Here is a 26,796-nt window from a genome sequence, read left to right as displayed (position 1 = left end):
GGGTGGGACATTGTATTTCTCAGGTGTAAACCACTCCTCGTTCACGCCCCCCCTCGCATATTGGCTTTCCAAGCAAAACCTGTTTTACATCAATTTAAATCAATGTATGGTTTTATGTGAACGATAAAGCAAGACTATTTTCACATAATTTTGAAGAAAAAACTCTAGGCGAGGACATCCATTAGTCAAAAGTCTTATTGACACATATTTACTATGTGTTTTGTGGCCTTATTTCAGAAATTTTAGTTTTTAGTTTTTTCAATATCCATGCATAAACATTATTCTCTCAAAAATGAAAACATGTACATACACATGGCTCACATATTATTGTAGCCCTGTTTGTGCTTTATAGAGTGAATTTACACCTTTGCCATTAATATGTTTATAAGCAACTGAAAAAAGCACAAATGTCAGGGCATGTCAGAACATCTCAATGGCCCCAAAAACAGCCCAGACCCCAGAGGGTTAACAAAGATTAATAAATACTGTAACACATGTATTGATCACAGTTAATTCATGTTAGTCAATACATTAACTAATGTTAACAAATTAAACCTTATTGAAAAGTGTTACCCCTTTTTCTTTCACTTTTCTTTCTTTCTTTCTTTTTTACTTCTACAATAATCTGCCAGTTAACAATTTGATATTATCTTCATGGTTGTCAAAAAACAATCTTATTATTAACAATTGTTATTTTTACAATCTGTGTATGACAAAGTTTTTTTCATTACTGAAAATGTGTGGGTGTTTGGTGAGGGTTAGAGCTAAACTCAGCAAGACACTAGCCCTTGAGGACTGGAGTGGACTGAAGCTCCTTTTTCAATTCACAAGGTAGTAAAAAAACAACATAAAACCAAGAAATGTTTTTTGTGGCGAGGGGGGCGTGGTGAAGTGAAGTCTGCAGTGGGGGAATGAGTGTGGAGACAAGCGGTGACAAGGAGGTCAAGTTAATGATGACTAACACCTGTCTCTAATTCTAGTGATTGGCGGACAGACGGATATAAGCGTCCTGCACACCTGGGACTGGAGAGAGAGAGACCTATGTGCTACCTATTGGACTGTTGTTTTTGTTTTACGAGGGAGTTTATTTTCTATTTTTGTTTATTATCAATAAAGACTTGGACTGCTTGCCAGCCCGACTTCTTCGTCATTGATATCTTTGAACGTTTTACACTGATACCGAAAACTGGGGCGAAGAAGTCAGCACACCGCCATGCAGCCAGCACAGCCAAGTTTGTCAAGTTGCTCACTGGTCTTCATCAGACACAGCATCAGGTGCTGATGGACCTCAGGTTGGAGCAGGAGGATCGCTTCCGCCTGTTGGTCCAGGTGTAGGAAGAAGACCGACAGGTCATCCGGAGCTTGCTCAGCCAGGAGGTCGCCCTGGACGCAGCCCCACCGTTGCCCACATTCCGTTGGTCAAGATGGGTCTGCAGGATGACCCGGAGGCGTTTGTGGACCTCTTTGAAAAAACAGCGGAGGCGTGTTGCTGGGCGTGCGCCCAACGGCCAGTGCGCCTGATCTCTGTGCTATCTGGGGAAGCACAGGTGGCAGCACCACAGCTACCTGTCAAGAACCTCCTGGCTTACGATGATCTAAAGCAGGCCATCCTTCAATGCGTCGGCTGCTCCCCTGAACAACATTGACAGCACTTCTGTTCAGTGGAGCTGGGTGACAACAGCTGACCTTTCGTGATGGCCCTGGGAAGTTTTTTCCCAGGGGGTTAGATCTGGGACAAGGGAGGGGCGGAGACTCTCTCCTCCACTCTCTTGGTCATCCTTCTGCCTCTGGGGCTTTGTGGAACAATTGAATCACACTTTGAAATCCATGGTTCGTAAATTTGTAAAAGAAGATGCCAAAAATTGGGATAAATGGCTCGAGCCCCTGTTGTTCGCAGTGTGGGAGGTTCCAAGCTTCCACTGGGTTTTCCCCATTCAAGCTTCTCTATGGTCTTCAGCCCTGTTGGGTGCTTGATGTCATTAGAGAGGCTTGGGAGGAGGGGCCTTCAAACAGCGGTAGTGAAATTCAGTATGTCTTGGACCTCAGAGCAAAACTCCACACATTGGGGTGGCTCTCTATGGAGAATTTGCTCCAGGCACAGGACAGACAAAGTCAGCTGTACAACAGGGGTACGCAAGAGCGGCAATTTACATCGGGAGAGAATGGACAAGGGTTATTCATGTCAAATTTATCATCTCAATCTTTTAAAACGCTGGAATGAGGTGTCATCAGTTGAGTTAGCAGCGGCCGTTTCGGCAGAGGAAGATCTCAGGTCAGAAGTAGCTGCCAAAACCAATCCGCTCGCTCTGGTCCCTGGGTAAAATCACCTCTCAACTGTGCAGCTAACCTATTTAGCCAAGTTGCAAGCAGATTTTGCAGATATGTTTTCACCACTGCCTGGTCGCACGGACCTCATACAGCACCATATCGAACCGATCCCCAGGGAATTGTCGTGCAACTATCCCTGTCGTTTACCTTAACACAAGAAGAAATAATGAAGATTGGTACAGAATGAATTAAAGGCATAGTGACGGGGCAGCCCGATAGTTTTGGTAGCCAAAATGGACGCTCTGTCCATTTCTGTGTTGATTATAGAAGGGTGAATGTGGTGTCGAAATTTGACGCTTATTCAATGCCCTGAGTTGATGAGCTACTTGATCGGTTAGTTTCAGCTTGCTTTTACTTGACACTGGATTTAACAAAAGGGTATTGGCAGATCCCCTTATCGCCATTATCTAAAGAAAAATATGTTACTCTTTCGTTCGGGCTATTCGGGGCTCCCCCACCTTTCAGCATCTCATGGACAAATCCTCCAGCCCCATTCTCCGTATGCCTACCATGACGATATCATTATCTACAGTAATGATTTCAACGGCATCTGGAACACCTATGTGCTGTCCTGAGATCGCTGAGGGTTATAGCTGGGAGAATGAGACCATTTTACCAGGAGCACTGAGACATTTTAAATGATACCAAACATGTAGTTACTTATTGTACACACTTAACATTGCATAGGTTTTTAGTGAGTTTTAGGTGAGGGGGGGAAGAGGGGGAGCAGAGGGAGATGAAAAGGCTGTAAAGGTGAGGCGTGAGCTGCTCTGTGCGGTGCGTCTCAGATGTTGCTGTTACATATGCAAGAGAGAGTTCAAATATTAATTCTCAGGGGAGTGTTTTGATTTATCGGGGGGTAGTCCAGACTTTCTGACATCCACCTTACAGTTTTTTCCTATTTGGCACCGTGGGCCATTTACAAGGTTTCCTGTGGTGTCAGTCTTTGCAAAGTGGATAGCTGTTAGGGGGCTGAGAGTTATGATAGTGTTGGTGGATGATTTTACTGATCCGATGAGGAGTCTGAAGTTGCAACATTGGAATATCGTGAAGGAGAAGATGAGTCCGCTTCCAACAGCACAACCTCGAAATATACAGTCCCACCAAGTGTATGCAGTCTGTGCCGATCGAGTAGATGAGCTAGACAATCTGTGCAGTCTTTTGCACTAAGTTTGCCTCCATTTGCACTTGCGTGAGGTAGTATTCTGTTTGGAGGAGGACTTTCTGTACCAAGCCCATCATGTCGACCAAAGCTTGTGTTCCGTGTTCATAGGTGTCGTTCCACCATGGAGAGACCTTGGCATCCTTTGGAATCCTTCCGAGTATGTCGATCTGGCCCATGGAAAAGTCCTCTGTCACTTCCAAGCAAAAGGAGTAATTGGCAGGGCAGGTCAGTCCACCATATGTGAAAGAATTAATCTCACTGATGATGCACCACTGTGTATGAGACACTTGAACAGCAATTGAATGGCCATGCAACGATTAAACATTTATTAGTTTGCCTATCATTGGGAGAGAAAGGCTGCAATGTGTTACATGTACAGACAACATAATTATGAGTTTCATGACAACAAGTGTGACTGGTAAACAAGGTCTCAGTATCCTTCAAAGTCATATATCCAGTGAGGTGATCACATTTAATTACCTAATCTTTAACTACCTTGCCAAAGGAGCAAATAGTAGAGGAATTTGGATAAACTTGGCCTGGTTGGATTAAAGGAAAGGTGGCAAAAAATCCAATGCAACCAGTATTTGTTTCAAGTATACATCATAATTGTGGATAACAGGTCTGAATATTTAAAATTTTTCATTTTCTCTGAAGAGAACCATCTATGCAGGTCTGAGATCTCAATTAAATCATTCAAAACATGTCTCGGGGTCTTGTGAAGACGAAGGTCTAAAATTTCCTGTCTTGTTGCAGTGAATAAATCTTGTGATCTGCAGGCTAAGTCACATTCGACGGTACGCAGAGGTGGGCACAAATACATCAAAAACTATTTTGTTACAAACTACAAATACTGGCTCATGAAATGTAACAAAATAAAATACAAAATACTGATGTGAAAAATGTATTTAAATAAAATACAAGTAATTAGTATTTTGAAAATACAAAAATACTCCCACAATAATCTTAAAGGGTTAGTTCACCCAAAAATGAAAATTCTGTCAGTAATTACTCACCCTCATGTTGTTCCAACCCCGTAAGACCTTCGTTCATCTTCGGAACACAAATGAAGATATTTTTGATTAAATCTGAGAGCTGGATCACTCCTCCATAGGCTTCTAAGACATTATAACTTGCTGGCCCAGAAAATGTATTAAAGACATCGTTAATATAGTCCAAGTGACTACAGTGGCTCAATCTTAAGTTTATAAAGCGACGAGAATACTTTTTGTGCGCCAAAAAAAACGAGTGAGTTCACGTAGTGTTTTAGCGCAGCGCGTCTGTGTTGCACGTCACACGCATCACACACATGACCAGCGTCGGCCAATAGTGAGCCTACGTGTGAAGTGCAACACAGACGTGCTGCGCTAAAACACTACGTGAAAAAACTCGAGGCCCAGAGAGAAGGAAATGAAAAGTGGAATAAAGTCGTTATTTTTGTTGTTTTTTGTGCACAAAAAGTATTCTCGTCGCTTTATAAACTTAAGATTGAGCCACTGTAGTCACTTGGACTATATTAACAATGTCTTTAATACATTTTCTGGGCCAGCAAGTTATAATGTCTTAGAAGCCTATGGAGGAGTGATCCAGCTCTCAGATTTAATAAAAAATATCTTAATTTGTGTTCCGAAGATGAACGAAGGTCTTACGGGGTTGGAACAACATGAGGGTGAGTAATTACTGACAGAATTTTCATTTTTGGGTGAACTAACCCTTTAATGCCGTTTTTAAGAGGAGCAGCGCCACTTCTTCTCCTGTGTTCAAAACTCATTCACTTCTTGGAGGGAGCCCGGTCTACAGGGTGTCACGTGATTTTCGTGCATCTAACCTGGACATTGCCATTTCCAACATCAGACCGAAAATATGGCAAAATCGTTTACTATGGTGATAAGCATATGGTGATTTTTCTTAAGTATTTAAGTATTTGTAATACTCTAAATACACTCCCTCAAAATATTTTGTTACAAACTACATTTTATTTTTTCCGCACCTGCAAAATACAAATTACAAAATACACTAAAGTAATTAAATACGTATTTAAAATATATTTAATTGAAATACTGCCCATGTCTGACGGTACGGGTCTGATTGAACAATGTGTGATTGGTTAGAAGCGCCTGCGCTTCGGATCTAACCGCTTGGATAATGTTATTATTGCTATTGGTGATGTGTTGGAAATCAGTGGCCACCTGATCTGTCAACCATGTGAAGAATTGAGATTGTTTGGTTATTTTGTAGGTGTTAGCTGCAGAAATAATTTATCCGAATAAGCCTGGCATTCTACTGAGCAGGTCTCATTTGAGCGAGGAGGTGGAATTTGGACGGCAAGTCTGTCTTTGTAATCAGAAATTAAATCATCGATTTGTGACTGCAACCAAGCATAAGATTCATCATTAACATCACAATGTTTTGTATAAGCAGAGAGTATGTTGAAAATGTTGTAAAATTACTGCAGTTTTTTAGAAGTAATACTGCAATTTTTGTTACATGTACAATGGCAGGCACTGTAATTTGCTCTGGCCCCCTTCCTGTTCGCAGGAGTGATGAGATACTTAGTAGATTGTCCTCACTCAATGGCTGGTTGTCTAAGTGGTGTCCGCAAAATAATGTAGAATTCATAGACAATTGGAAAAGTTTTTGGGGCAGACCTGACCTGTTGAGAAGAGATGGTATTCATCCCTCATGGGATGGTGCTGCTCTTCTCTCTAGTAATATGGCACATAGTCTTAGAGCTCAAACATGAACTGGGGCTCAGGTCAGGAAGCAGACCGACTGGCTAAACAGACCGTCTGCCAGCTGTCTCACGTCACCAAGGTCAGATAAATCCCATCACATAGAGACTCTTTCATCTAGATACTGTATCATCATATAGAGACTGTGTCTGTTCCCCGAATTAAGACATACAAAAAACTTCCAAACCCATCTAAGGGTAAAAATTTTATTGATGTATAACAAAAAAAACCCCCAGATATAATACAAATGAGCAAATGATAAAGCTTGAGTTGCTGAATATTCGATCCCTTACTTCAAAAGCACTTATTGTTAATGATATGATTACAGACTATAACCTAGATGTGCTGTGTTTGACAGAAACCTGGCTAAAACCAAACGATTGCATTACTTTAAATGAGTCCACCCCACAAGATTACGGTTATAAACAGGTGTTGCTGTAATTTATAGTAATATTTTCAGAATTACTAAGAAGTCTAGTTTCAAATATAATTCTTTTGAAGTGTTGGTGCTTAATGTAACAATATATATTGTAAATGATAAATCACGTTTGAGATTTGTACTGGCTACTGTATACAGGCCACCAGGGCACCATACAGACTTTATCAAAGAATTTGCTGATTTTCTATCATAGTTAGTACTGGCTGCAGATAAAGTCCTAATTGTTGGTGATTTTAATATACATGTAGTAGATAACGAAAAAGATGCATTGGGATTGGCAAGTAAAGACATTCTTAATTCTATTGGAGTTAGACAATACGTGTCAGGACCTACTCATTGTCGTAATCATACTCTAGATCTAATATTATCACACAGAATAAATGTTGATGCCATTGAAATTCTGCAGCAGAGCGATGACATCTCACATCATTATCTAGTCTTGTGTAAACTTCATTTAGCCAAGGCTGCAAAGCCGACTCCGTGTTACAAATATGTTCAAATATTCACTTATATGCAGTTGGCAAATTTTTAAATTGTACAGTGCAGAAGCCGGTTTTAGAGGATTACTGTCAGAATATCACTGACCTTTATGAGGACTGTTCATTTTCCTACAGGATTTGAAAGAGCAGTTGAAAAGCAATGACATTGTAAGACTGTGTATTTACATTAATTGTGAACTGTCTGGGCCTGTTGTTTGTGAACAAATCATAACATATTATTGCAAATGAAAAAAGTTGAGTCAAATATGTTTCTAGAACAGTGATTAAAATGTTGAAAATTGGATGGAATGTGTTTTTGTATATGTGGCATGAACTCTGGTGGTGATGCACTCTAAAAACTTTTAATATGATTTACTCAATTTTTTTGGTGAAACATTTTTATACTTAGAATATTGATTACATTTTTAAGCAGTGAAATCAATTACATACACAGTATTAACTGAGTAAATGTAAGTAAAACAAATTAAATAGATCTGAGTAACTGCATTTGGTACATTAACAAATAAACTTGAGTAGAAATAATTGGGGGGGGAAACAATTAAAAACAAATATTTATGAGTAATATTAACTGTGTTTATATGCGAGTAATATTAACTTTTTTATTTCCTCTAAAAACCTTTGTAAAAATATTCAATACAACCACCGGTATAACTACATGACATTGGCCTTTATTGTCGATGGGTAGTGTTGGAAACTCAGAATCGAAGACCAGGAGACTTTGGGATCACATTCAAGAAGTTTATTCTTTATTGAGGATTTCGCGTTGACGTGGCTGCAGTTCTTCCAAAGTCTAACTCAAGACAGTTGCCTTGCAAATTTATAGACATTTAGGGGGAGGGATTTACATTGAGGTTGAACAAAGCATGCAAATTAAGTATACAGGTTAACCCTCTGGGGTCTAAGGTGTTTTTGGGGCCCTTGGGATGTTTTGACATGCCCTGACATTTGTGCTTTTTTCAGTTATTTATAAACATATTAATGGCAAAGGTGTAAATTCACTCTATATAGCACAAACAGGGCTACCATAATATGTGAGCAACATGTATGTAGATGTTTGTATTTTTAAGAGAATAATGTTTATGCGTGGTTATTGAAAAAAATAAAAATGAAAGTTGCTGAAATAAGACCACAAAACTCATACTAAATATGTGTCCACAAGACTTTTGACTAATGGATGTTGTCGCTTCGAGTTCTGGCTTCAAAATTATGTGAAAATAGTCTTGCTTTATCGTTCACATAAAACAATGCATTGATTTCAATTGTGTAAGACAGGTTTTGCTTGGAAAGCCAATATGCGAGGGGGGTGTGAAAGAGGAGTGGTTTACACCTGAGAATACAATGTCCCACCCATTATGTGTAATGACTTGCATAATGAGCCATTCATTCAGGTGTGACACTGACTGAGCCACAAGAATGAATGCAAGGACAAAAGATATATTTAGAAGAAGACTTATATTGACCATTTAAGATTTTGCTTACATCTATCTTGTAAATATGTTTTGCTATTTTATTAAAAAGGTTACAATTACAACAATAATTACAATTTCAACAATATTTCAAGTGTACTCTTTCTTTGTAAAAAAATGATTATAGGCCTACATTTTATCATATGTATTCATTAGTTTGAATATAGCCAACATTGGAACATCTAACATCTTAGTTGATGACTTTATTTTTGACAAAAATAGTATTTTATATATATATAAAACATATATATATATATATATATATATTTAACACATGAGCAGAAATTGGCAACATTATAAGCTTATTTGATGTGGCAGTATTTTACAGTAAAAACTTTATAATCTATCCGATTTTTGTAGTCGATTTTTACTCATCTTAGTATAGCAATAGAGTTTGCTAAAAGCTGTTCATTCATTCACGCACAGAAACGCGATTCATATTTCCGTGTCTTTTTGCGTGTACAGACACTTGCGATTAGAACAAAGCATAGAACTGACCTATTCCTCATCTGGATCCATTGCTCCTCGAAATGAAACTTCCAGAACTTCTGAGGTAAATTTTCCAGGATTATTATTTCTCACAGCGTCGTAAAGTACAGTCTGAAAGTGAACTCGCAGTGTGTGTTATCCAGCTGATGTGGGCGTTTCACAGGATTGCAGGATCGCCTCACATTTGCGTTTGAATAGCGCGCGCTCTCCGTGGGCGGAGTCAAATTAAAACGTAATGAGCTGAGATGAGAACGACTGACATCTCTCTCTTTTCATTCATATTACATAAACTGAGAATATTTGTTTTTTATAAAAATTACTTCATTTAAAAGAAGAGAATTCAAGCTTCATGCCTGTGTGCCTGTGTGACTGTTTGACTGAGTATTCGCTGAGTTATGGTTCATTTTCGGACGCGTTTCAGAATGGACTTAACTGACAGAGAGAAGGCAGAACTCGCTTCGTGTTTATTTTTATTTATTTGGCAAAAAGCACAACACTTTGTTTTTATTGTGACTATACACAAAAAAATACACACTTAACAGGATCGATTGATGTATGAAACTCCTATGGAAAATCAAAGTCAATAGAGTATTTATGAGTCTCTTTTACACTGATAAAAAAAAAGCGAGCTGGTATCGCCGGCGATACTGCCGACCCCAGGAGGTTAAGGAACCCGCCCGACTCCAGCGTGTTACCAGTCTCAGTCCAATCAGCATAACCATTCAAAAGCATATGTGCTAATCCAATCAGCCTAACGATTCATCGTCTAGGGCTGGAGCTCGAGCCATTAACCCTTTAAAACCGGATGTGTCGTCGACGACACAGCCAACCAAGCTGTATTCATGTCACTGTAACTCTTCAACCGTTTGCACTATCAAAATAATTCAAATAGTTCCTGAAAGTAGACATCATGCGCTTTTCGCCAATATACGGCTTATTACGGTAATGTCATGCTTTCCGTCTGCAAATGACAGCAGCGCGGGGTGGAAGGATTTGAACAGAGAGATATGACGCGCGGCAGGTTTGAGTGTTTTGGATTGCATAAAATAATAAAAGAAACAAACAAATACATGGCGAAAGAAGTGTTAGACAGCAGAAGAGGGGATTGGGATGATTTTTAATGAAATTTGGGAGGCGGATGGCCGTTACTCTTTCACGTATCTAAGCATGTAGTGCGTGCATGTGTGATACGACGCGCGACAGGTTAGAGTGTTTTGGATTGCATAAAATCATAAAAGAAACGAACAAATACATGGCGAAAGAAGTGTTAGACAGCAGAAGAGGGGATTGGGGTGATTTTTAATGAAATTTGGGAGGCGGATGGCTGTTACTCTTTCACGTATCTAAGCATGTAGTGCTTACATGTGTATGTGTGCGTGCCTATGAATGCGTGCATTTGTATGTGTGCGTGTATGAAAAAAGTGTCCAAAATGAAAACTGTGCAACCCAATGTCACAAAAAAGACTTGTATATATGTAGTATAGTTCATTTTTCAACTTTAAAGTGTTAGTTTCTTTCGTTAAGGATTTTTTCAGTTTTTTTCTAAATAAAAATCAGTAAATTTATTCTCGTTTTTTTTTTTTTTTTGTCTATTTGAATTCTATTTACAAACTCACCACACACAATAATGGTCAATAACTGTAATTTGTTGAAAGCTTATCTTTTTCTGAAAAAGATGACACCTTGCACATGAAGATAGCACATTGTTTTAGAATTTTACAGTCACAAAATCAAATTATGTGAAAAACACTGTTTTAGCTTCAGGTTCTAAAGGGTTAAAGACAAAAGGTGACTTACAATAGAGAAAAACAGGACTGGCAGAAACTGTTGTTACTATTATCCTAACCTAACCTTAAAATGCTAACTTCAATGTACTCAACTTTTACTGTTGCAACCTAAATTAAACATTTAATAAATTTCATTTCCCCCTTTGAGAGTTCTAATAACTCTCACAAAATACACATTTAGACACTTAAAAGTGCATTCTTGTAACTTGAAAAAGTTACAGGCACATATAACTTATTCTGTGTTGTGTCCTTGATTTACATGAGTGTCATAGTTCTTCTGAAAACCATAACTGTTGACACATACGACGCAGGGTGTAAAATGTCGTATAAACTACATGATTACACAGAAAACCATGTAGCATAAGAGTGGAAGTCTTGGAAGTCCATGGTGCCTGAATTGCTGTGAAGTCTGTTTCCTGTAGAGTCCATTTCGCACGTAGAGTCGCTCTGATGACTTTTCCCTCATGAGGCTTGTTCATGGAAATCTGAGGTGATGCCGCTTGACATCATGGCATACACACATACCTGTAACACAAGAAAACAAAGAAATGGCAGAACAGCAATATTCATGCATAGACTTCATTCTTCCATAAGTCATTTGATCGTATAGTGGTTTTACGTCTAACTCTTATCAAAGTAAACTTCTGGTGGCCATATAGTTTTTACATATAACTATATTACAGTAAACATTTTGATCGTATAGTGTTTTTTTTTTTTTTTTTTTACCTAATCTTAATTGATTTGACACCTATAGACCAGTGAGGTAAGGATGGACTAAATCGGGAAAGGCCTATGAGGTAGTGTCTTCACCCTGGGTTCACCCCCGAAGCCTGTTGCGTTCAGTTCTTCCCAGGGCACCTCACTTGTCCGTGTGTCCTAATCTGTCCCTGTGTTGTGTGCACACTGTACAGTGTGTGAGAAAATCGGCACATTTCCATTCTCCAGTGTAACATCAGTCTTAATAGACATCATACATAATTGGTGCCTGACTAGACTATTCTGTGGTATAACATTCAAGGCTGTGAGTATACTGAATGTCCCCCAAACAAAGGCTGTGACAGTCAATAAGTCTTTCATCTTTGTTGCAAGTTACTGGGGAGATTAAGCAATCACAGCCTAAATGGTTAACACCTCAAAAAGCTTACCCACAAGTCCAATGACGAGGGGAGGGGTTGATTCAAAGTAGCAAACAAATTTAGTAAAAGCTGCATAACATTGTTAACTTGTCTTAAGTTATTTTTGTTTTTTCTACATTCTTTTCCAAAATGTCAGTGCTTGCCACAGTAAGAACAACTGGTTTCTCTAGGACTTTTGCGTTTCTTTTGCTTCTCTGAGTTGACCTTAACAGAAACTGCTGCGATTCTTACTCTCTCTTTGACATCAGAGTCTCTTTCCCAAGTAACTAAACTGTCCAAGTTGTCTTGCAGGGTTCTCATACACCATGTGATGTTTAAGTAAGGCAACGCCTTTCTGTGTTCTGGCAAAAGACAATGAAACCATGTGCGAACCAAAGGGCCATTATCACCTAACACCTTCTCTGGAGTGTCTGCAATTCCACTGTACACTGCAGCTGACTGACATAATCGTTCTGTGTACTCACAAACAGTTTCACCCTTCTTCTGTAAACAACTAGTGAGTTTTGACCAGTCCACGTTCGGTCCAACAATGTTTTTTAACACTTTAACAACTTCCTCTCTCAATTCAGCTTTACTGGCCTGTTGCAGTTCAGAATTATTTACAGCACTTTCAAAATCATTGAATTCTGACTCAGTCAAGATCTGTGATACCAGCTAGGTGACTTCAGCTAGAGACATATCGTAGAGCCGCATCTTTTTGGACAATTCTCTCCTAAACTCAGAAAAATGTATTTGCACTGATGGCAAACTTTCAGCAATTCTCTCTATATCTTTAGGACCTAAAGATGATTTGACTGCTTGTAGCTGCAGTATGGGGGTTGCAGATCGAACTGGATCAACCCCTTTTTCCCTGTTCTGAGCCTTTTGTCTAGCTCCAAACACTTCAACTGCATAAACATCTTTCAATCCAGCATTGACCCTGTTCTCTATACTATAGAAAGACTGTAAGTCAGGATAAGTTTCATCTGACTGTTGGTTTTTTGAGTCACATTTGGTTGAGGCTTTGTTACAGCCCACCTTTTTAAGACAGGACACTTGAGTCTGCAATTGTTTGTTCTGTTCTTTTAACTTATCAATACACTGAGCTTGTTCTTGTGCAATGGATACGCTAAATTCTCTGTGACAGAAGATAATACCTTTCACATTTTTCTTCCTGATATATGCACCCAATAATTTCTTACAATCTTCAATTGAGCATACTTTGTCTGCATCAATGCCAAATTTCTTTGCCAAATTCAATCTGACTTCCTCAGTCACGATTGAGTCCATGTGCTCTCTTAACAAAGACTTAAACTCATTGTCTGTCCATAACGGGCTAGCTAATCCACCTTTCTCTGTCGTGGGAATCAGCCTAGCATTCCTTCTAACCATTTTGTGACTTCTTTGTTACCACACAAACAAAAACACTAAAAACTTCTCTCTACTGTCTACAACAGAGGGTACAAACTTATTAGCACATGACACTAATCTTCTCTAGCTTACAGAGGATAGGTCTTCTCTAGCAAGAGGATACACACAATATTAACATGTAACTGTTAATCTTCCCTGCCTGAACAACAGAGGATAAATTTCATCTCTAAAAGAAAACTTTTTTAGAGGATAAACTTAGTTAACCAAACTCTACAGCTGTTTGTTAACTTCTTCTCTGAACGGCGCAGAGGAAAAACAAATTTGTACTGGTCTGCAATGGTTCTTTGAATGGAGTGAAACTCACCAAGTCTTTCAGTTTGTAGAGAAAGATTCCGTCTGGAAAAATTCAGTCTTTGAGATCTTTTTGGAGCTTGAAGATTCAGTCTGGAACTTAGTCAGGCTTTGTTGAGATCTTTGAGCTTGAAGTTTCAAGATTCAGTTTCCTTTTTTTCCATCCGGGTCACGGCACCATCTTGTTGTAAACTCAGAATCGAAGACCAGGAGACTTTGGGATCACGTTCAAGAAGTTATTTCTTTATTGAGGACTTCGTGTTGACGTGGCTGCAGTTCTTCAAAAGTCTAACTCAAGACAGTTGCCTTGCAAATTTATAGACATTTAGGGGGAGGGATTTACATTGAGGTTGAACAAAGCATGCAAATTAAGTATACAGGTTAAGGAACCCGCCCGACTCCAGCGTGTTACCAGTCTCAATCCAATCAGCATAACCATTCAAAAGCATATGTGCTAATCCAATCAGCCTAACGATTCATTGTCTAGGGCTGGGGCTCGAGCCATTAAAGACAAAAGGTGCGTCTGGGGCTACGGGCTCAAGCCATTAAAGACAAAAGGTGACTTACAATAGAGAAAAACAGGACTGGCAGAAAGGACTCGCCTCTGCGGGGGAACCTCTAACTTTACACCGCCGTCCGGCGTCACTCACAGCCGAAAGATGCTGCGACGTGACTGACTCCATAACCTGCCAATAAACAAACAGTGCACAGATCTGAGGACATTTTATCATCCAAATTAGTTATATTCATTATCTTTAAGAATATAGTCGTGTGTTTTTTATGCAAGGCGTTACAATCATGCGAAAAGACAGGCGCGAGTCGAAACTCGTTTAACTCGTTTAAGGTGAGTAACATTGCATCTCTGTATGTTCTAAATTTAGTCAAATACTAAATTATTTTAGTGAAAAACTTCAAACTTAGATATAACTGTAAATTTCAGACAAAATTAATTGTTGGAGTTTTAGTCAATTATTCCGGTATGTTCAACTCAAACTATCAAGTAAATGATATTCAGAGATTTTATTAAGTTAATAAAGTTAATTATTACTGTGATATTTACTAAGCCACTGAATTATTTTTTTAGAGTGATAAGCATAAAAATCACTTTGACATTTAGGAAAGTTTTATGTTTGTAGGTTAAGAATAGAGCTGTTGTATACCATAGTAGTACTGTGATAAAGTTTAGAGAAATTGTCACAAATGAAAATGAAATCTGGTGATGCAGGATTTAAAATGAAAACTAGAGATATGTGAAATATGCAACTGTATCTTGTAGAATACACTCTAATAAATAATTTTGTAATTAAAATGTGTGCTTGTGTGTGTAGTTTAAATGTTGTGTTTCATCTAAGGCTGATTATACAGTATATAACCATGATTGACTACAGGCATAGGGCTCGACTTAGGACAAGATAAGAACAAGCATGAGTGAAGTACAGCCTTATACTGATTGGTAAACTGCACTGTGTTTTATACACGTCCATGCTGGACATTCATATTAAATTAGCATTATTTTCCTATGTTTTTACATCATGAAAATCTATATGGCTTTAGTTGTATGTAGGACATATATGACATAATATGATTAAAAATACATTAATGTTATGCAATTTATATATGTGGTTTTTGCAGCATATATGTCCCTTACAATATTCTGTTGGAACATATAAGAATCACAGGTGTTTTTAGCAAACCTTTTCCATATGGGACTTCTGTCCTTAAGTTTTGTTTGTTTGTTTATTTATTTGTTTACTTGATAGGGTGTGAAACCAGGCAGAGTGGGTAACATGGTATTTATCTCAACAAAACCCAAGTCAAGACAGTACAGAGCTGCTGATGGTGTAAGGTAATATTCACTGTCAAGTAGGGCTGGGCGATATATCGTATATCGATGTTGTCTCATCAGTATCGCAATGTTGATTATAACAGTCTGTTTCCAGACGATAATCGTCAATATTAAAATGACATATTTCTCACATAGCCCTATAGTTATACACATTTTATTCACATGCAATAACATGAATGAAATATTTTTTATAGGCTAGTTAGTAGGATTAGGAATAGAAAATTGATTCTTCTTGATAGCATTCTTTAAAGCAACACTAAGGAAAATTTTTTACCTTAAAATAATGTTTCCAAAATCGTATCAGTGGTTCATCAAGTCGTAACAGGGTGAAAGGCACTTCTGGATTCGCTTTGCGTCCCTATATCTGATGTAACCACACTATGCAAGTTTGCCAAACCGGGTCGCGTTTCTGTAGTTCGAATGAGACATAAAAAATCTACAAATTTGACTTGCTTTACGTCAAGCGTTACAATAGTCATTATTTCGTTTTTCTTCGTTTCTGATGTCGCAATACATCATACTTTCATGAAATCATGCATCATACTCTACCTTGTCTTACATCGTTCATTCCAAAGCCGGTGCTAGATAAACAGCGAGTGTGCGTGCGACAGTAGACTGCGGGCGGATAAATTATTTACGACAGCGTTAATGGACAATTCTGCTTCCAACCTGTAGGGCGACCGAAGATTAGTGTTGCTTTAAAGCCCATGTTGCAGGTTAACCACCACTGTCGATTAATGGGTACATAAATCACTCAAGATATGTATATCATTTTTAAAATGTCTCAAAAATGGTCTTAAAGACCAGTTTTTTACGTTTTTGGTATTAACGTTTTTTTTTTTTTACGCAATTCGGTGATGACGTCACGTTGGGGAGAAGTGGAGGAAAGGTAGCCTCAGCCTAGTATTAGAACTATGGCGACTGACTGGGATGAGGAAGAGGTGGCAAGAGCCAACATGTATGATGGCCCGCAGCCGTATAATTTCGAACCTGCCAGACGTGAGAGGGCAAATGAGGAATTGCCAAGAACTGATGGCCGTCAAAGCCAATTAAATGCATGGTCCGAGGAGAATGAGTGGAGAGTTGGTGAAGTGTCCTGGTGAGTTGCTATCATTTAGCAACGCAGCAATGAGCACTGGAGCTAGTCTACGAGCAGCAGTGCACAATAACGACACATATATATTTGTTTTACTGTCATTGAATAGCACCGAGTGAAAAATCAACGTTTTCTTTATATCTAGTGGCAGTGATCATGACGTTAGTTCAGATAAGTACCGGTAACCTTTGTCATAGTGTCGTAGTACTGGTAAACTTTGTCTTTGTCATCTAGAAATAGAAGGCATCATGCTAGCTATATGGGCGTTTCTAAGCGTTTATCTCTTCCTCCGGTGAAAATGTTGTTGCAAACGTAGCCGCTGCGTGTCTGTCGCTGTGTTTGGCAGGTGCTTGTGTGGGTGGTGCCGTTCCATGGAAACTGCGTTGGAAAGCTTGTGCTGTAGGGAAGTGAGTGCGTTTTGGTCGCTGATCGAGGAGCTCACCCCGCGACCAGATGTGACGTGCCTCACTCAGCATCCAGGATTTGAGGCATGCTGCCTGAATCCGTTTGTGCTGAAGATAGCATACACCCATTTCAGGCAGGATCATGGTTTTTACACCCAGCACAAACACAGTAGTTCACCATTGTCAATCTACCTACTATATATTTCTATCTATTTATCTATCTAGCTGCTAGCTATCTATGCTAACGTTATGCTATCTGGCTGTCTGCCTATCTCTCTCTATACTAGCCTATCTATCTATATCTATCTATCTATCTGACTGTCTATGTCACGGTTCATGGGTTCACTGACGCGCCCTCGCTATGTTGTGTGTATGTTTGTGTGTGGTGGGTGTGGCTCATTATCGTTCTTATGAGCGGATCAGTGGCAGCTGTGTTTTCATGATTGGCGTCCTATTTATTGTCTGTGATTTCGTCCTGTCTTTGTCAGATCGTTTTGTGAGCTCACCTGGAATTATCTCCGTGTTTGCGGTTCCTGTGACCTTGTTCCCGGTTCTCGCCTTCGCCTTCTGTGTTTCCTGAGGATCTTCTGAGTCGCCTGGTTCTGCCCATTGCGTCCCTGCATTACCGAACACTTCCATCTCTGCCCACGACGACTGACCAGCATCTCTATCTACTTTTCTGCTTTGTTAATAAACATTCTGTTTATCACTCGCAACTGGATCTTTTGCCTTCATTACAGAGTCTGACAGTCTATCTATATATCTAGTCTATCTATCTATCTATATCTATGTATTTATCTATTTATCTATAATCTGCGCTATCTGAATACTCTCGTCTACTACTCGTCTCTCTAGTCACTCTCAATGCTCTCAAGGCGGGCTTTGGTAAATTCTCTCCCCAAGGTGACGTAATGCAATGCATTGTGGGGGAAAGGAGAATCGTTGCAAACCGCTGTAAGATAGTACCTACTTTTCGTATTATATTCCGTTTTGTGATACCCAACAACATAAAATACAATGGATAACAGTTTAAATGTTTTACCAACAAGCAAATTGCACAAATTCGTTGAAAAATTAACCCTGCAACACGGACTTTAAGCGCAAGAGGACACATCTGCATGCACGCTGTTTTCTGTGCTGCGCACTCACAAAGCGGGCAAAGAAAATTGGATGAAGAAATTGTGTTGCTTTGAATATCTCATGCACGCGTTCGGAGTTTACAATGTTGGCAGCTCCGTTAAGGTAGGCTATATTGGGAGCGTTATACTTTGCTTTAGATAAAAAATAAATAAATAAACAAAACAAAACACAAAATACCCAAATATAATAATAGCAGTAATAACTAAATCACAGGCTATCATTAGATAAAGTGCAGCCAAACTCAACATGACTTGTGTTAACGGTGTATGTCGGCAGTGATGTCTCTGGCGGGGCGTGTTGGGGGCGGGGCTTGGGTAGACGATATAATCGGATATCGCAATATTTTTTAATGCGATTATCGATAAAATATTTTTTACATATCGCCCAGCCCTACGGTCAAGTAATAATGTATACTGCAGTCATTGTCAGATTCTTTTTGTTTTGAGAGTTATTGTTTCTTTTTTTTCTAATTATGACTTAACTGTTTTCAAAGGAGCAAGCGCTACAAAGCAGTGCGGGGGGACTTGCCAGACCCAGATGTCCTGAAGGTCGACGAGGCATACCAGGACTTCACGGCAGACCTTGCTCCTCTAATTACCACACTCAAGTAGTGATGTCCCCCTCATCAATTCAGCCTTTGGGACCATTCAAGAAGGCAGCCCTATTTCATACCAGCACCCAGTGCCAGTGAGTAGGGTAATCATCCACCACCCAGACGCACCCCCTCCACCACCCCTGCCGTTAGATGGTCACAGGCTGGACCCAACCACATGTTCCTTTGTGTGCACTCACCAACAACACCTAAATGAAATGTCGCTTAACATCACTTTCGACATGGCAAGATCCATCGAGATGTCCACGAGGGAACAGAGTGGCAGTGCAGAGTGGCACAGACTGAGGAAGATGAGGCTCACCTCCTTCAGGTTCCGGGAGGTGTGCCATGTCCAAGGTCACAGCTCTGCAGAGAACCTTGCAGAATGCATCCGCAAAGGTGGGGTTCAGACAGCCTTGATGAAGAGGGGGCTGGCACTGGAGCCAGCAGCTATTCAGGAATATGCCCACATTAAAAATGTCAACTACTGGCCATCAGGATTTGTCATCCATCCAGATGCTCCCTGGCTCGGCTCCCTGGTCGTTTTTGATCCGACGGAGGCACCACCATTCGGGCTGGTGGAGGTGAAGTGCCCCAACGTGAAGAGCTATGTGGACTGCGGGTACCTGCACATGCAGAGTGGCGCCTTGCGCCTGAAGCCAGGCCACAGCTACTATTGGCAGGTGCAAGGCCAGCTGCTTATCACCGGAATGCAGTGGTGCGATTTTGTGTTTTTTGCAGAGGAGGACCTTCTTGTACAAATAATTTACTAGTATGCGGAGGTCGCTAGGGTTATAAGGGAGAGGGGGGATTATTTATTTTTCTATCATTACTTGATCTGATCTTTTAAAAATGAATGGTTCATTCAATCAGTTCTGTTTCAATCAGTTGATAAATGTTCTTGTTCTGGTTTTATTGTTCATCTTTACAAATCTATACAAAGCCTGAACTAATATTAGGTTTTATTGTTCATCTTTACATATCTATACAAAGCCTGAACTAATATTAGGTTTTATTGTTCATCTTTACAAATCTATACAAAGCCTGAACTAAATATTAGGTTTTATTGTTCTTTACAAATCTATACAAAACCTGAAGTGATAATTGTTCAATCAGTGTTGAGATTTCATTGTTCAGTTTAACAAATCTCTATTAAACTAGATATAATGTCAATAATGCAGGCCTACAATGTCACGGTTCATAAATTCATTGTTTCCTTCTCGTCTCGTGTTACTGTTGTTATGTGTGTATGGTGTGTGTGAGTGGGCGTTACCACTCATCCTGACTGATCAGCGGTCCAGCTGATCTCATTCATCACTCCAGCTGCAGCTCATTCACGCACCTTTAAAACCTCACCGCACTCTCCTCTCATTGTCAGATCGTTGTTTGATGTCTCCTGTGTGTGATCCTGTTCCTGTCGGCGTTCCTATTCGTGTTCCTGTTCCTGTTTCTTGTTCACCTGGATTTCGTCTTCACTTGGATCGTCACGTCTGCATCACTTCACTTCACAGACACCTTTGCTGACCATCTAGTCCCTGTGTCACCAGTCTGCCTACTTCACCACCGGACATGTATTCTTCTTCTCAATAAACAGAGTTTTTACTTGCATATTTGCTTCTGTCTTTTGTAACCATGACAGAACGATCTGACCATGCCATGGAAGCAGCAAGTAACCCATCATCACTCGAGACATTTGTTAATACCAGCATACAGCGAATGGATCATCAGGAAAAGAATCTCAACGACACAGCGAGAGCAGTTCAAGCTCTGGTGACACAGGTGTCCGAGCTCACCCAGCAACTTCAACTTCTGCGAAGTCCCGCTGCGCCACCCACACCGGCCGTTCCCCCCACACCACCGGACAATGCTTCCCAGTCAGAGCCCCGCCTTCCCGTACCAGAGTCCTACGCAGGTGAGCCCAGTTTTTGCAGAGCGTTTTTAACCCGCTGTTCGATGCATTTCTCCCTGCAACCTAGGACTTTCTCCAGCGAATCGGCCAAAGTGGCGTTTGTACTCACACTCTTGACTGTGGGAAGGCAGCACTTTGGGGAACGGCGGTGTGGGAGAATCAAGACCCATGCTGCACCTTGTTCCAGACACTTTCCGCCGAGATGAAAAGAGTGTTTGACCGCGCCAGCACCGGGAGAGAGGCGGCCCGCATTTTAGCTGAGCTCAAACAAGGAGAGAGGTCAGTCTCTGACTATTCTATTGAATTTAGGACTCTGGCGGTAGAGTGTCAATGGAACGAGGAGGCGCAGTGAGACATGTTCCTGCATGGACTGGCTGACCGCATCCAGAGGGAGATCTACGCCCTGGACCTGCCCACATCCCTTAATGGATTGATTGAACTGGCTCTTCGAGTAGACGCACGTTTATCCCGGGTCGAGCGACGGAGGCTGCCCAGCCGACTGACAGAAGGAGCTGAGCATCAATGGTCCAGCGGCGGGGATGCGGTCAGCCCCATCTACGATCACGAGCCCATACAGGTCGGGCGAGCTCAGCTTACTCGGGAGGAGAAGGAGAGTCGGAGATCCCAAGGGCTCTGCCTGTACTGCGGGGCATCAGGACATTTCGCCTTCAGCTGCCCAGTAAAAGGGCAAGCCCGGCAGTAAGTATGAGGCTACTGTCGGGTGGGATCTCCGCCGAAAAGACCTCATCTACATCTACGCTCCTCCCAGTAAGACTAAGATGGTCAGCCCACGAGCACGACTGTCAAGCACTGGTGGATTCCGGGGCTGAAGGTAACTTCATGGACTATTCTTTTGCACACAAATTCCAAGTTCCCCTCCTACCACTCACCCGCAAGATTGAAGTTCACGCACTCAACGGCCAAGACCTACACAACATCTCACTCACCACCGGACCCGTCACGCTCATCACGTCAGGCAACCACACTGAAACCCTTTCATTTTACATACTGGACTCCCCCCTCGCACCCATTGTCCTAGGACAACCCTGGCTCATCAACCACAACCCCAAGATAGACTGGCAGCAGCGAGCAGTGTTGGAATGGAGCACTAAGTGTCATGAGTCCTATCTTGTGTCTGCTTGTTCATCTGTTTCTGTCTCTGTGTTTCAGGAGGAGGCAGTGGATTTATCTAACGTGCCCGCGGAGTACCAGGACCTGAAGGAGGTGTTCAGTAAGTCTCGGGCTGCGTCTCTTCCTCCGCACCGTCCCTATGACTGTGCAATAGATTTACTGCCAGGTACTACTCCGCCTAAAGGCAAGTTATATTCGCTTTCTGTTCCAGAGAGGGGGGCCATGGAGAAATATATTTCTGATTCTCTAGCAATGGGGTTCATCCGTCCTTCCTCTTCTCCAGCGGGGGGCGGGGTTTTTTTTCGTGGGGAAGAAGGACGGATGTCTGCGACCTTGTATTGATAACCGAGGGCTGAACAGCATCACGGTAAAGAATATTTATCCTTTGCCGTTGATGTCTTCAGCCTTCGAGAGGTTGCAGGGAGCGTCTATCTTCACTAAATTGGACTTACGTAATGCTTATCATTTGGTCCGCATCAGGAAGGGGGATGAGTGGAAGACTGCTTTTAACACCCCCAGAGGGCACTTTGAATACTTGGTCATGCCTTTCGGTTTGTCCAACTCCCCAGCAGTCTTCCAAGCACTCGTCAACGACGTGCTGCGAGATATGGTCGACCAGTTCATATATGTCTACCTGGATGACATATTGATTTTTTCATCATCTCTCCAGGAACACGTGCAGCACGTTCGGCGAATGCTTCAGAGGTTAATAGAGAATGGGCTTTTTGTCAAGGCGGAGAAATGCGTTCCTTTCGTAGAACACAGTTCCTTTCCTAGGTTACATTGTGTCGTCTGAGGGAATACGTATGGATCCTGAGAAGGTTAACCCTCTGAGGTCTGAGCTATTTTCTGGGCCCTGGAGGTGTTCTGACATGCTCTGACATTTCTGGTTATTTCTGTTACTTGTGACATTTTCATGGCTAAAGTCTAATTACACTGTATTCAGCACAAACTCTGCTACAATAATATATCAGCAGCATGTATGTAAAAGTTTGTAGTTTTGAGATAATGACATTTATGCGTGGTTTGTGAAAATACAAAAAAAAATTCTCACTGAAATAAGGCCATGAAACCCATACTGATTATTTCTTCACAAGACTTTTGAAAATTGTATCACGTAGCCTAGAATATTTGCTCTAAAACTATATTAAAATCACCCCGACTGCTCATTCAGATAAGACAATATATTGATTTAAAAATTTTACGACGTGTTTTGTGTGAAAAAGCTTTATGCGGAGGTCATTAATATGTAAGCTTTTCACACCTGAGAAAGACAAAGACCCTCCCCTAACGGCCCTATTAGGAGCTATCAGGCCCTGTCATTCTGAGCAACCTTGCACAATACTGTAAATGAGGAGATTTAAAAAAGAATGGCTTTTAAATTGTTTGGATTTATTTACAACACTACATAGTCCAAAGATACACAACAAATGCCAAAAAAGCACTTATTGAAAACAATGATCCAAAGACAGAGACCTTTGTGCCATTCCTAAAAACATTGTACATACCTTTCATTTCCAAGGTGTTTGATTTTCACTTTACCATGTTCATGTACAGAGACTCATGTGAATGTTGAAGTCCTCAGTGGCATCTGGGCCCTGAAAAAAAAAAGTGAACATACTGATATCAAGAGAAGGGCCTGCACGATTTTGGGAATAAATTTTAGATTTTTCTGGTTAAAATTGCTTTTTAAAATTCACAGAATACACACACACACACACACACACACACACACTCACACACACAAATGTTTCCAACAATATATAATATAATGAACACCAGGTTTGTTGTGCCTTGTAGGCATAAGCTATGCGCAGTGCTGGATAAAATAATAATAACAATAACCTATAGCAGTATAAATCTTCCAAAAGATTTCAGTAACAACTAAGCTAGAGAAAAATATATTGATTATCATGTTACTTCAAATGTTTCCATTCGTTATGATGATATGAAATGAGATAATAGTAAAAACATGAAGCCGTTTGCTTTTCAAACGCGATCGTGATCCAAAATATGATACATTCAAACGCGATCGCGCTGCAAAATATGATACATTCAAACGCGATTGCGCTGCAAAATATGATACATTCAAACGAGATCACGATCCAAAAATTGATACATTCAAACGCGATCGCGCTCAAATATAAAACATTATGGTTACCATATACATATCTACGTTTGAGCAGATATCCACAAACACAGTAACAGTAAACACGGGTCTAAATATTATAATATTCACCATATATCTAGCAACAGTTCAACTGCAATGTGAAATTTATGCAACAACAGCAAACTAATATGTAAGAATTTCTTCAAATCGCGTTCTTCTTCTTCTGATGTAAATCCAATGTAAGCTCAGGCGCGTCTAAAAGCAGAGACTTGTGAAGTGTTTTGGTGTTTTGTTTTTGAGGTAGGCCTAATGAGCGGGATTGCGTTCCATGTGGAGATTTGCATGTTAATCTCTTTTGCGCGTGTGGGCGTGGTAAATTAAAAAATAATTAGGAAGCGTTTGAGAAGCTGGACATCTTGTTGGTTTTATACAAATTACTTAAACAGAGAATATTTGTTTTCAGTTTGAATCCGATCATTTAAAAGTACACACTTAAATGTTTATAAAGGTATATGGCTCATAAATGTGTGACAAGTATTCGCTGAGTTTTGTTTCAGTTTATAGACGTGCTCAAGAAAAAAAAGTTCACCGCGACGGAGAGGCAGAACGCACACCCTGTTTATTTTCTTTATTTTACAAAAGCACAATGTTTTGATTTGATTGTAAGTGGACACATACAAAAGTAGAAATATCACAGATTCTTTTTTTATATTTCTTTTTTCTGTATGACCATAAATGACGGAATAATTTAAGTTTATAGTGCTACAATGTGGAGAAAATCCAGCAAAACGCGCCCGCACGTTTGCCGACCTCAGAGGGTTAAGGCTGTAGTAGAATGGCCAAGTCCAGATTCCCGTAAGGCCCTACAGCGGTTTCTGGTGTTCGCCAATTTCTACAGACGGTTTATTCGCAATTTCAGCCAACTAGCCTCGCCTCTGACCGCCTTGACCTCCCCCAAGACTACGTTCAGGTGGTCAGACGCAGCTGAGGCTGCGTTTGCCAAACTCAAGAGCCGCTTTGTTTCGGCTCCCATCCTGATTACCCCTGATCCATCACGTCAGTTTGTGGTGGAGGTCGATGCGTCAGAGGTGGGGGTAGGTGCAGTGATATCCCAGCGTTCTCCCACAGACGACAGAATGCACCCATGCGCGTTTTTGTCCCACCGTTTGTCCCCTGCCGAACGCAATTATGACATTGGTAACAGAGAGTTGTTGGCAGTCAAGTTAGCGTTGGAGGAATGGCGCCACTGGTTAGAAGGGTCGGGGGTACCTTTTATTGTCTGGACCGACCACAATAATCTGGAATACATTAAAACTGCCAAAAGATTGAACTCCAGGCAGGCTCGGTGGGCACTTTTTTTCAGACGTTTTGATTTTACTCTCTCGTACCGCCCGGGTTCCAAGAACATCAAACCCGATTCTTTATCGCGCATTTTTGACCGTTCCGAACGCCTGTCTACTCCCGAGTGCATTTTACCCGAGAATCTATTTGTCTCCACACTTATATGGGAGGTCGAATTGAAGGTCAAGACGGCCTTAAAAGGGGTAACGCCCCCGGTCGGTTGCCCACCGAATCGTTTATTTGTGCCGGAGGGATTAAGGTCTGACGTTATTCAGTGGGGGCATTGTTCCAACGTGGCTTGTCATCCAGGAGTTAGTCGCACCAAGTTTCTGGTTAAGCAGCGATTCTGGTGGCCACGTATGGCTCATGACGTTCACAATTTTGTGTTGGCTTGCTCAGTTTGCGCCACTGATAAGACTTCCAATCAACCCCCTGATGGGCTACTTCAACCGCTGCTGGTCCCTTCGAGACCCTGGTCCCACATTTCGCTAGATTTTATCACCGCCCTCCCACCCTCCCAGGGTAACACGGTAGTTTTGACCGTGGTGGACCGGTTCTCGAAGGCGGCCCATTTCATTCCCTTGCCCAAATTACCCTCAGCCAAGGAGACAGCGTTGACCGTCGTAAATCACGTCTTTCGCTTACATGGCCTCCCGACAGACGTGGTTTCCGACGGAGGACCCCAATTTGTGTCCAAATTCTGGCAAGAGTTTTGCAAGTTATTGGGGGCGACTGTCAGTCTGTCCTCAGGGTTTCATCCCCAGAGCAATGGTCAAACTGAGAGAGCCAACCAAGATTTGGAGAGAACGTTGCGATGTCTGGTCTCCAAGAATCCTTCTTCATGGAGCCAACAACTATCTATGGTGGAGTACGCCCACAATACGTTACCAGTGTCATCTACGGGCCTATCTCCATTTGAGTGTAGCGTAGGTTACCAGCCACCAATCTTTCCTAGTCTGGAGTCCAAAGTCGCGGTCTCCTCCGCTCATGCCTTCGTCCAGAGGTGTCATCGCACTTGGACTAGAGCCCGCGAGACTCTACTCCAAGTGGGAGCGCGCACCAAGGCCAAAGCCGATCACCACCGGTCTAGGCCTCCCGTATACGTCGCTGGTCAAAAAGTGTGGCTTTCTACCAAGAACATTCCTCTCCGCTCCGTTTCTAATAAACTTGCTCCAAAATTTATCGGCCCGTTCACTGTCACCAAGATCATTAGTCCGGTGGCAGTCCGCCTCAACCTCCCTCCAGTGTACAGGAGAATTCATCCCGTGTTTCATGTATCCAAAATCAAGCCTGTGTTTTATTCTCGAATCAATCCGCCAGCCCCGGTTCCCCCACCGCCACGACTCGTAGAAGGGGAACCATCATATTCGGTAAATCTTATTCTGGACACAAGGCGCAGGGGTCGCGGAGTCCAGTACTTGGTGGACTGGGAAGGTTACGGTCCGGAGGAGAGAAGTTGGGTACCTGCCAGAGACATTCTGGAT

The 26,796-nt window shown here is 41.3% G+C and overlaps 1 pseudogene across 1 annotated transcript; it reads right to left on the bottom strand.

Annotated features, from left to right (window-relative positions):
• Positions 1 to 3,247: 3,247 nt before the first annotated feature.
• On the bottom strand, positions 3,248 to 5,930 carry LOC311079932 (annotated as a pseudogene). The gene is made up of 2 exons: positions 5,569 to 5,930; positions 3,248 to 4,289 (listed from the first exon to the last, which is right to left on the bottom strand). The product of its transcript is annotated as an uncharacterized misc_RNA (transcript).
• Positions 5,931 to 26,796: the final 20,866 nt, after the last annotated feature.

The sequence above is a fragment of the Abramis brama genome, assembly GCF_963993115.1.
Source record: "Abramis brama genome assembly, chromosome: 3".
Taxonomy (NCBI): domain Eukaryota; kingdom Metazoa; phylum Chordata; class Actinopteri; order Cypriniformes; family Leuciscidae; genus Abramis; species Abramis brama.
The sequence above is the reverse complement of the archived record's forward strand: the minus strand, read 5'-3'. Positions and strand labels throughout refer to the sequence as shown.